This window comes from Myiozetetes cayanensis, unplaced genomic scaffold (assembly GCF_022539395.1).
Source record: "Myiozetetes cayanensis isolate MyiCay16 unplaced genomic scaffold, myiCay2020 scf2-11, whole genome shotgun sequence".
NCBI classification, from domain to species: Eukaryota; Metazoa; Chordata; class Aves; order Passeriformes; family Tyrannidae; genus Myiozetetes; species Myiozetetes cayanensis.
The window spans coordinates 70247762-70260032 of NW_026087411.1; the positions used below are offsets into that span (position 1 = coordinate 70247762).

At 42.1% G+C, this 12271-nt stretch overlaps 1 protein-coding gene across 1 annotated transcript in view; it reads right to left on the reverse strand.

Annotated features, from left to right (window-relative positions):
* SOBP (sine oculis binding protein homolog) overlaps positions 1-12271 on the reverse strand; it is a 115070-nt gene that overhangs the window by 50984 nt on the left and 51815 nt on the right.

Below are 12271 nucleotides of genomic sequence, written 5' to 3' on the forward strand. Positions count from 1 at the left end.
AGGATTACATTACATATGTACTCGTTTAAACTTTTTGACATGCTTAAGCGATCCTTAGATAATGTACTTGTATTTTCAGTTTAACAGCAAGGCCAAAAAAAAAAAGTTTTCATACTCATAATTTACATGTAACACTATTATAAATAAATTGATTCCCCCTCCGTGTTTAAGTGAAGCTTTGAAAGGAGCAATCATTTAGAGAGAACAATGATCCTTCAGTCCCATGCGATCAAAATATTTAATGACAAAGATGCATTAAAAGTTACTGGTTATTTGGAACTACACTGTTATTAAGAAAGTTGAAGTTCAAATGGAGACATTACCAGAGCCCATTAGCAATCCTGCTTGCAAATAGTATTTTTCCCTTCTCATCCAGAGCGTTTTCTGCTTTTGAGTTAAAGCAAAAGGGAGAAGCAGGTGAAAGGAGGAGTGTCAGCAATACGCTCATTACACTGTTCATTTGAGTGACACTTGCACTCCGTTCCGCTCCATCTCATCTGATTCCTGACTGTTCGCTCTCTCCCTCTCACAGCCTCCCTAAATTCACAGCTGAGCTGTCTCCCTCACATATGGCTTGCATATAATTATGCACATTCTATTTTACACTGCATTAAAATGATGAGCTCCTGGCTCCCTGCCAACCTATTTAAATCAGCCCCTGCCCAAAGAAGCTGGGGGAGAGGAGGAGGGCAAAGGCAGCGTGACCAGATCAGGGGCAAGGGGAGAAGGCAGAGGCAACGGGGTCAGGAGCAGGTAGTACTGCTCCCCCATTCCTCCTGCTATCCCATATGTGTGTCCCCGGGGGGAGGGAGGGAGGGGCAGGGAGTCCAGGGATGCCCAGGTGCAATCCAGGCACACCTCGGTGGTTGTGGCAGCGCTGGCATATTGTTCGCCCCTCGCTCAGCGTGAACTGCCTGTCGTCGTGTGTCACACACCCGGCGCCCAGGCTTTTCAGTGTTGGCATTTATGAAGGATATTTACACCTTGTAGGCTCTGTGATTTGTTTGTCTTCAAACAGGCTTCTGCCTCTCCCCGAGGAGACGGGGTGGGAAAGGGGAGACATGGGCTAACAGCACTGTTGATTTTTAAGAAAACATGAAGGGTCTGCACCTCAGTGAAAGCCCCTTGACTCCAGCAGGCTTTGACTCAGGCCTCTGCTTGTCAGCCATGGGGCATGAACACAGTTTGCCCAACAGAAAATACCATTTTTGGCAGTGCAAAATTTGTCGAAAAGTGTATTTTGAGAAGCACCTATAACTGACGATTACTACAAGAAGCAGGAAGTGGGACACTTTATCAGTTTATTTCTGTATGTTTCCTAGCAGTTTATAGGTATTTTCTCTCACTGCCCTCAATAGCTGCAGGTTAGAAAATGTTTAAAATTTTTCTTTAAAACCACAAGAAAGAGGCAGAGGATTCCTGAGCACCCGAAATCACTTTTATATTGACAAAGGTTTAAATGTGTTCTTCTAATTATTCATTTGAAACTGAAACCTCTCTTACACAATAAATCTACCTCCATGCTGTGTGGAATACAAAGACTAAATCTGACTGTGTTTTATATTAAAAAAAACCCAAATTCTCATTTTGAAAACAAACTTTGTCCTTTCCTTTCCTCCATAAAGGAATATGGATAACTCACTGAAGTTTTTTCAGGTCATGTAGAAGACAACTGGGGGATGAATGCCTTAAAAACGCCTTGCCCAAATAGAAACAGACCAGTCAGCTCGGGATCACAGATGCCAATGGGATGCTTGGTGATGGACAGCTAGGGAGATATTGGTGGGGCACAGGTGTTGTGTAGGGCTCCACATGCTGTTGGTGCTCCCAGACCCCTGAAATTCTATCTTGGCACCATGCTAGACACTGTGTGTGTGACGGCTGGCACACTGTACCCTGCCAGTGACCCTCTGGAGCATTATCTTGGTGCATGCACACACCTTGTAAAATGAAATGGGTATCAGGGTGTTTGTAGCGCATGTGTCAAAACACAGAGACAAACCCCACTGACTTTGACCTGCTTACCAAAATTGCCAGTTACACAAAGGTTATTCAACCCTGCTCATGGCAACATGCCTCTGTTCCTACTGATCCAAACACTACTTTATTTATTTTGGATGTCACTAAAATTTCCTAGTCTCAAAACCTCTTTAGCTACATACTGCTATAATTTACTCAGGCAGTAGAAATACACCTAATTTATCTAGCTAGTTTCCATTGCAAAAACACCTATTCTGAGCAGCCAGGGAAAATTCTTCAGTTGCTTTACATTAATTCATTACTACCATCTTCCAGTTGTAAACAATTTGCAGAAGAAAACACTTCTACAATGTTCAGCACCGTTCTACACGTATTAAAGAACTGGCTTGGAGTTTATCTTGCAATTGTTATATTGTGATATGCCTGTGCCTACACTGACCCACTCTCAGTCATGACTGCCTCAGTTCCCCAGCATCTCGAGTTCATTCACAGTAGGCTGGCATCTACAGCTTTGCCATCAGGCTTGGCTGCCATGGGATGCTATTGTTTAAAAGGAAGCAACTGCAAAAAAACCCAAGCCAAATCTGTGATCACTCTTATTTTTTAAAACGCTTTAAAACTGCTAAAATCATTATAGAAATGCTCTTATCAAAAAATGTATGTCCAAACTGCTAGATGTGATTGATTGCATATATGTAATAGGTAGTACAACTGCTCTCACAGCACATTTTGTTCCAGGACAAAAAAGGCTTTAGCTCATGTTTTGAGGCCTGGAGCCATGGTTAGTGCTGCTAGTTTTATCAGTGCAAAACTGCTGCAACTTCACTGTGGCAGTGCCTCTCCTGGGATTTACTGAATCTCCTAATTCAATACCCGCTACTGACAGGCAGCCGCCTTCCTCTCAGCTGCATGGGATCTGAGAGGGAAACCTGCCCATTGCCAGCCCCTGGGACACCAGGCTGGACATTTACAAAAGCAGCAGCACACAGACCACCTCAGCTACTACAGCCAGAGCAGAGCACGTTGCCCAAGAAGCAGTGTGGGCAAGGAAGATCTAGTGAGGAAACCGCAGCTGACTTGGTGGAGCTGGTTCGGCTGTAAGGTCCGCCTGATGATGGGTTGCAAGGGAAATCATGGCCTTTAATTGCAGGTTAGATATCAGGAAACCCTTCTTAATGACAGGTATAGCAAAGTGCCAGGGCAGATTGCCTAAGGAGACTGTCAGAGCCCCATCACTGGATTCTCTTAAGAGCAGATTAGCCAAACATCTGCCAAGAATGACATGCACTGAGTAGCTCCTGATGTGGGGAAGCTGGACAGATGAGAACATCTCCTTTCCTAGGTCCCTTTCTTCTCTGCTTTCCACCACTGAGCTTTGAAAGAAAATGGCAGGAGGTTAAGGGGAAAAAAAAAAATAAAAAAAAAAAAAAAGAACAGAAAACAGGATCTGAAAGGACCTCTGAAAATAGGACAGCATTTGATGTTCAGAGATATGTGTACTCATTAATAAGTGCATGATGACAACTATCTTTGGCTACAGAAACTGTGCTATTTGTCCATAAGCCAGCCAGCCTACATTTGTGAAAGATGCCAATAGTTTGGAAACAAACTATATATTCAGTCAAGATTCCTTTTTTTAACACAACAGAGGAAGAACAATCTACAGCAGAATTTCCTTCTCTCCAAAGTGTGTGGATATTTTTTTCTCCTTATTCTCAGAGAAAAATTATCTTGATCCAGACAGAGGATTTCGGAGCTCCAGTGTAAGTCTTTTTATGTAGCTTTAGCCTTGGGAGAGGAAATCTGTGCTTACATTTTAATATTAAGGGCAAGATCTCATGATAGGATAAGTCACAAGGCAGGTTGAACCAAATAATTTATTAAGATGGAACTTGTTAATGCAAAGCTTCCACTAAAATGGGACAATGCATGTGCAATGAAATCCTTCTGCTTAGTCCACAAAACTTTAATGCCACTTAACCAAAAACACCTAACATCTATTTTCTAAGAGCTACAGTCACTTGAGTAACGCAGAGTGACAGAATATTAGCCTGCTTACTCAGGATAAAATTGCCACCTACTTTCCATAAATGTCCTTTAAAACAGATGAAACATGAGACCGTTACCCCCAGACACGCTAAAGGCAGGCATCAGTTGAGTGTCTCTGGTAGGACAAAAAAATAAGCTGCAAGGAGTTGAATAGCGTTGCTACAGAAGTGCAGATAACTGCGTCAAGGCTCCTGTCCTACAGCGATGAACAGAGGAAGTTCACATCACCCTTAATACTGCTGTCTCTCAAGGCTGGCTGCAGATGGGAACTGGAAGCTGTGTTTCCGTTTCCACCACAAAGGTTATCTCTCCCTTCACTGAAACTCGAGGGAAATCCTCGGGGAGACCCTAATCCTTGAAATTTTAGTTCCTGTGCATTTCTGTTGTCCCAGATAATCAATTATCATGCTCTCTACATTCACTATACCAGCAACAGCAAAAATAATACTAAACTTCCACCTGCTGGTATTCTTCCCAGAAACATGAACATACTTGCTGTGGGCTGGGTGGTGGGGGAGCCTAACATCAGGGTGCTGCCTGGTGGTTCTGCGCTAGGAATAGAGCAGGGCCAGGGAAGATGGTCCAGAGAGGACGTCCCCTGGTTCAGCAATCATGTAGTTACAGGAATGAATGAACTCTCAGCTCAGGGAAAGTCTCCCCTTGGGGATAGCTCCCACTAATGTTTGATGACAGATTTGCTCTTCACAAGAATTTTAGGATTTTCTTGAATCACAGAGTGATGCAATAAGTCATATTTATTAGCTTTTCCCCTCTCTAGCTGCATTCTATTCACTAATCTCTACACTTGTAATATTTCGCCACTCCAAGCCTCTAAAATCTTCTCGAGCTTTTTGAAAAAGTCCCAGGCATTTTGAAACATGTCAAAACAATGTTTCATAAAATCTCCCAAGAATCAGATCAGTGAAAAGAAAGGACCTAAAATCACACTGGTTGCTTATCACATCATTACAACTTACATTCCAAGAAAGTTGAAGTTCTCCCTTTTGCCTGTCCTCTTGTGACTGGCCCAGGTTACAGGTGACCACCCTACCCAACATTTTCCAGCCTGGAGTCTCTTTACCAGCAGTGCCTCCCTGCACACTTGGTGGCGGTCTACGGAGAGCTTGCAGGTCATGTGCTACTAACTCCTCTTGTTTCCAGCTGCTAAAATGCATTTAAAGACAGCTAAAAATACATTAAATACTTTCCTAATGTTATTTTTCCATGTAAGCAACTGCTGTAGTCACCACAGGAATGTTATTTGATCACCAAGGGGAGGGGAAGTGGTCCGCGAGACAATCTGTCTACAGGAGGTGATCTACAAAGTTAAAAAGAAATTAGGAATATGCCCTCTTACAACTTCTTTATTAAGTATGCAGAGAAAAACCAGAATGGCTTTGGCTGACTTGCTACCTCCTCTACTCTCGCCAAACATGCCACTCTAATACTCACACAAACACATGTACCAACACACACGTGCACATCTCCACCCACTATGTAAGTTAGGAACGGAGATCTTCTTTATGCTGGAAGCAGTCATCAGTGGATAGAAACCAGCAGAACAATATCACCGTGACAAGCCAAACCTTGGGACTGCATGTGCAGCTCTCCCCAGGTCCTGAGAAGAGGGTGCACTTCTGGCAACAGGTTTGTGCCATTTTGTTGACTGTGATCTATCCATAGACTTCCATGAAATCTCTCCTTGGCACTCAGCTGCTCCTGGCTCCTATATATTACAGTACAGACTCCATAACTGTGGAGTCCCTTTCACAGAGTGAAGCTACATGGTCCCCAAGAAGGAGCAAAAGGTGTCCCTGCAAAGGTGCAGTTCCTAAGCAGAGCCCGAGGTTCAATTCCCTGCAGGCATCCTCAACAAGGCAAGGGTCCCTATCATTGTCATATCTCTTGTTCACTGCTGCTCATGCCTTATTGTGACCCGCCCATTACAGACAGTGATGAATCTAGATCCAAACTCCAACCTTTGTTCAAATTTTAGTTGCTGTTTCAAAAGCTAATACAAAATCTGAACACTAAACCACTAATACCAACTGGACTTAAAAAAAATCTCAACTCCATATATTTAAGAGAAGGTTTGGCGTGGAAATGACTTCAGGAGCCAACGATCTGGCTACTGTGATTAAGCCCAGAGAAAAGACACGATTCTGAATATCCTGCAAACTTCTCCATTGTGCTAGTGGAAGAAATACTTATTGACCTCAAAAATAAAGTCACCAGATCAAACCTCCTGTTCTAACTAAACCCAACCCACACCACCTCACTGTCCCTTTCTGAAACATGTAAAATCTCCTGGCAAACAGGCAGTTTTGCTGAGAAAAGCCAACCCAGAATAAATGCATTACAACAAAGAAGGAGAAGGTGCCAATCTGTGGAATGATAGGGCAATGTTTCTGAAATTATACTTGTCAAAGCAACTGAGGACTGTCACGTTCATTTTCTTGCATAACTGAAGCACACTAAAAAATCCAAACAAATGTGCCTGCAATTCTGAAAAACAGTTATCTAAGGATTTTTGTGTGGGGTGTTTTTTTGGGGTTTTTTTGTTTGGTTGGTTGGTTGGGTTTTTGGTTTTTTTAAATGCCTGTCTTCCACAGGCTATGGCTCTGACTCGTCCACCTTTATGGACTAATTTTTCACTCAGAATCTCATGGTATAAAATTATACACAGTTTATTTTAAAATGCAATTATAATGTAAGGAACATTAGAAGTGAATAAAAAAAATACTAATAACAGTACTATTCTAGTGCCTGCTAAAGTAATAATTTCTATCCTATTGCATTTAAAACTTAAACCAAAAAAAAAGGGATTCAGCTTTCTGGATTCTATAAGCCTTTTTCTCCCTTTTCCCTAGTTTTGTTTCATATACTCTATAGAACCCTGCTGGACTTCTCATTCTTCCAGGCAAAAAATCAGGATTTTCTTTTTAAACTGTTTGCAATGCTGTAAATTTATAGCCCTTTCTACCACAATCATAAAATACCTAGAGAAAAACTGGTGATCACCTTCAGTTTCCCCATATATATAGAAAGAGCAACTGAAGAAAAATAGCAGTCTCTACCGCCCTGGATCACTCTTCTAATTTTTATAGGAAGAGAAGTAAAAGGATTGAGATGTTAAATGACTCAGGCTCACAAGCAGGAGAAGGTGGTACAGCCTTGATCCAGTTGCTCAAGCAGGGAACTACCTAATGCTCTCAAGTGAAAACTCTGCATTCAATCTCTTATTCCCATTGCATTTCAGACTTACAGGCCTTTTCCTTCCTCTATCAGCAAATAACCAGGCAGTTTCTGCAGCTTTCCTGCCTTCCACATGACTGTGCTACCCTTTCCCTGACAGTTCATGGCACGGTAATATATGAGAAGTCTCAGGTGGCTGCCTTAAAGCTACTTTTTCAAACTGTACAAACCCTTAACCATATCATAAATTTTTAACAGCCAGTTCAGAATTGTCAAAAAATAAATATGATAACAAACATATAACATCGAGATAATTTGAAATAAACTTTGTTTATTGCCTCCTTGAATGGTTTTTCAACAAGTCACAGCTACGTGGGACCTTCATAAAAGTGAACCTATTCTAGTATTCTCCCTCCTGATTAATGACAAGCCTGATCCAGAGACACTTATGGACTGTGCCTGACAGTTATTGCAACATAGTCAATACCCAGCCTAAAATATGGCCAGGAAAGAAATTAAAATATACTACAGACTTCCTGATAGCTTCCATTTTTGCAATTGGTAGCTCACGCCATTGTGGTTGACAAGCTTTCCCTCTCTCTTCACATTCCCTGATTATTATAATTTATGAAATAAAAGAGTTTTCCAAAGTATTTTATGCGTTTCTTTGTCAGGTAGTTCAATTATCCCTTTTCACTGCTGCCATTTCTACAAGGATTCCCCAGCTCAGATGAAAGACTTGGGCACAGGGCAAGCACACATTTCCAATGAGCCTGGCCAGAGAAGCACGGAGATACAAAAACAAAACACGACACCTAGGAGGAGGAAAAAATAAAAAGAGAAAAAAACCCAAAACAAACCAGAAAAAAAGCCCCTCAAATGTTGGTTAAGGTTAGCTAAGGCTCACAGACCGAACAAATCACTGTCCCCAGTGAATTTGTTTCAATGCATCTGCTTCTTTCAAGCTTTGGTGTTGTTAATACCACAGCAACAATGCGGATTTTCTCTCATTGCAGTGTCACATATAGGATTAATCATCTTGACTCAGAGCATATTTTTCTAAAGCAATTGCAGGCTGGTTTAATGAACTCCTCTCCCACTGGCTTTTATAGACTAGTCATGATCAACATACCATTAAGATAAACCCCGCACGCCATCCCTCCCCTCTCCGACAGCTTGCCTTATTTGCCTCACAACAGTCAATATCCAATTAAGAGCCAACAGATTTGATCGATACAGAAGGTAACAATGAGACTTAAACAGCTGGTAAATTCTACATCTACGGTTTTTCTTCAGTTCCCATCTCTGTGGCATATAAACAGTTCTGCACCTTGAATAAATGCAGAGAAGGAAAAACAATGACCAGCTCTGGCTGGTAAAGCTTTCCCTCAAATGGGCGGTGTCTGACACTACCGCACAGCAATAAATGCTTGTCTGGGGTCAGCACAAGACAGGCAGGATCCTATTCTCTGTATTTTCTGTGGCCTTTTAAAGGGTGAAAATAGAAATCTCTTCCTGCTCCGGTTACAGGCGACATGTCACTTGTGCCATTCACACATGAAAATGGAGGGGCTGTAATATTATTAAAGCAATCATTTATGAGCTGGGCCAAGGGATGACTGGTCTGGAGAGGGGGGTAAATCTCAATAGGAATGGAGTGTAGGCAGGAGAACAGGCAAAGAGAGGGTGAAAAGAAAGGGAGGGGAAGCTTTAATACAAATGACACATCCTACAACCTTAATATCATCTCCCAGTCTTTCTGCCAATGATGAATGGCTGCAATAAAAGGTTGGATAGTGGCAGATATAAGCAGGAAAAAAGCAAAACCTGGCTGGTGGTGGGAAGCATTTGTTACAATTCCCAACAGCCCAGCTGGAAGTCAGGGACTGAGGTCGCAATACTGACACTGCCTTTTTGTCTAATACCAGGTACAGTATCTCCCTCGTCTCCTGACACCTTTTTTGATGAAAAATTTTACTTTCAAAGACATTTCACAGAGTAAAAGGCTGATATAGTCCAAGTGATGTAGCCCTCCTTTTCCAGGATTTCCACTCTTTTTTAAATAAGAAGTCATGACCATGGGGGATACCAGGCTCTCACTGACAAATGGGACCTAATCCAAACACCTCTGAGCTTGCTCCCAACGCTGCCAGAAAGTCATTCCTAAATCACAGTGGCATGCCTATGTTCTCTACTGCCCACTGCAACCCTCTGTCATTTGGAGGGATTCCAGTAACATATATCATGTATAAAACCAGGAAACTATCTGTTCAAACTCATAAGAAAGTTCAGAGCACACAGATCTTTTCAGGCAATTGGAGGCAACTGACTGTAATTTATCTTCCCAACTTGCCTTGGGATTTGAGAAGTCCCATTCTGAGTTTTTCCTTTCTGTCACAATAAGATGAAACGTGCTGAAAAACACCTCTGTCTTGCCAGTTCCTTTCACTACCATCTTCCATGCAGAGCAGTTGTGGGTAGATCCTTGGCCAAGTTTCTGAGTCTACAGGAATTCACTTCAAACCATTCCCAGCAGTTTAGTTCAGTCCTCAGGGTTTATCAGACTGCACCTTTGTTTTCAACTCTGTGCACTGTTATTACAGAAAAAAAACAAACCCAATACTAACTCCTAAAGATAGACTTAAAAAATGAGGATGCTTCCACTAGTAAAAGGAGCTTGATGATTTTAAAGGTCTTTCTAATCTTAATGATTCTATGATTCTCTTTTCTACTTCTCACTCTCAGCTCCTGTCTTGAAAAGCATCCTTTAAGGCTTGACCAGACTCCTGCAAGCTTCCAGAGAGCACTGTTGTCTCCTCAGGTGTATGCATGAGTATTTACATGCCACCCCTACCATTTCAGGGAGGCACTGTCAACTTTTTAAAATTTCCATGTGTTTATTCCAGACTCTTATGTGCTTGCCCTTTATATAGCTCCTGCTCACCGATATATATTGCATATACCTAGCCAATAACCTTGCTTACAGCTCTGGCCTTCTTTAATGTTTCCATCCAGTTCAATGGTCTACTCAGTGTCACCCCAAATGTGTCACCCATTGTGTTGCTGGGCCTGATGAAGCCCAGCTGATGGCCCATACAATAGGTCTGCTGCCATAGGTCTGTCTCATTTTCCTCAAAGATGGAGCCATTGTTTCCACAGGAAAGAAAAAAAGATACAGCTATGACATTCCTCTGCAAAGCTGGTACCAAGGCTAAAGAGCTGGGAGCTGTCAAAATCACACCTCTGCACAATGAGTGATCCTGGGTCCTCCAGTCAAGGGTTGGGCTTGAAGCAGCCTGGTGGGCTTTTTCAGTATTCAAAGAACAAAGTACTCCTCATGCTTCTCCACTCTCAGGCTGTAAATCAAGTGCTTGCCTCTTCTGTCCCCAGCACAGGGACTTACCTATCTCAGTTTAGGGAGGAGTTGAAAGGATGTCCCTGTCTAAGAAAAGTCTGGAGAAACCTGTAGAAATGTGGCCTTTGTTCTTTCATCCACTGTGCAAAGCTCCAGAAATTCCCCCTTGTTTGACTAAGATGTAGAGGTCTTTGTCTTGGTCACCAGTGTACATTGCAGCAGGAGGCAGCAAGGCTTGGAGAAAACAGGTGCTCTTATTCCTACCACTACATGAAAGTACAAACGCCTCAGGCAAACAACCAGCTCTAAATAAACACTTTAAGCACGTTCTTCCTCTGTTGAATATTGCTGCTCTCTGAAAAACTTCACATAATTTTCTATTCTGTACCTGATTGCATCAAAATTCAAGACCCAGTTCTCTTGCCTGCAACCAGACCACTTTGCATTGGGCATCAGCTCTGTAAAGTGCATGAATAGTTTTGACCTCTTTTGTTCTTAGTGCACTTTTTCCATCTGTGCCTAAAGATACTCTAAAGCAAAGAAAGCACCTGCTTGCCCTTCACACAATCATAAGTGAAGTTAAGCTTAGACAAAGACCAGAGCCAGCAAGATAACCACTGGGGTGGTGACAGATGTTCAGCCTAACATAAGATTGAGGCCAGTAGACAGGAAAATCCGTCACTGTTTCCCAGTACTAGTAGCAGGAAGAGCACTGTGGTGGTAGCCATCATCATCTCTTCATTAGCAATAGGTTGGTCAGAGAGAAAAGAAGCTGAGGAATCCTCTATTCATACTCAGAGTGTGAGTTCCAGGAATAGAATTACAATTTAAATTAATTACATCTAACTACGTAATTAATGTTTGTGTCAGTTTATTACAAGCATCTTCACCATTCATGCTGTGAAATGCAACTTAGTGACTTTTTTTGTGGGGAACAAGATGGAACAAACATTTGTCTCACTTGCATTGTTAACATATTAATCGTTAAATTGCTACTAATATTATTAATCTCATTATCCTAATTACATGTGTTCTGTCTCCTTACAGTAGCATTCCTTCCAGAATTAGACTGCTTCACATATCTCCATTGTTCGTTTCTCTCAGTTTGGAAACCTGATGGGGAATCACTGGCATTGAAGAAAGGTGAAATGAGTATTGAACACAAGAAGCTGCAACATCAGCTGCTTAGCAGGAAGGGGAAATCTATGAGCGCTCTTTAACAACCGGCACACTTCTCAGCATACACTGGCAGAACATTTCGCATGGCAGGAGGTGAGGTTAAAAAAATTTGGACCACTATAATCCTTTAAAAGCAGCCAGGGTCTCCTTCTGAAAGTCTAGGTCATGTGCCTGGCACTGCCTCATATGGTGTCTCTCTTCCACCATTTGTTTATTTGCTTCTGGCAGTTTTGGCAGTGAGGTATCGGAGTGAAATGCACACCACTCCATACATATGGTGGGAAGAATCTAGTGCATCAGTTGAATGCATACTGTACTGTATACACATTCTGTTTTATCTTTGAGCACAGCTGTGCTGTAAAAGCTTACAAAATGTGAAGCCTTCTGTGCAGCAAAAACATCGAGAGGAGAAGCTGGCCTATAACTTATTAGGTTGTGACACAAGCCAAAAAAAGCCGGAGTTACAGCTGACAACTCCTGGCATTGTGATGAAAAGCACAGTGGCTCAAGTTA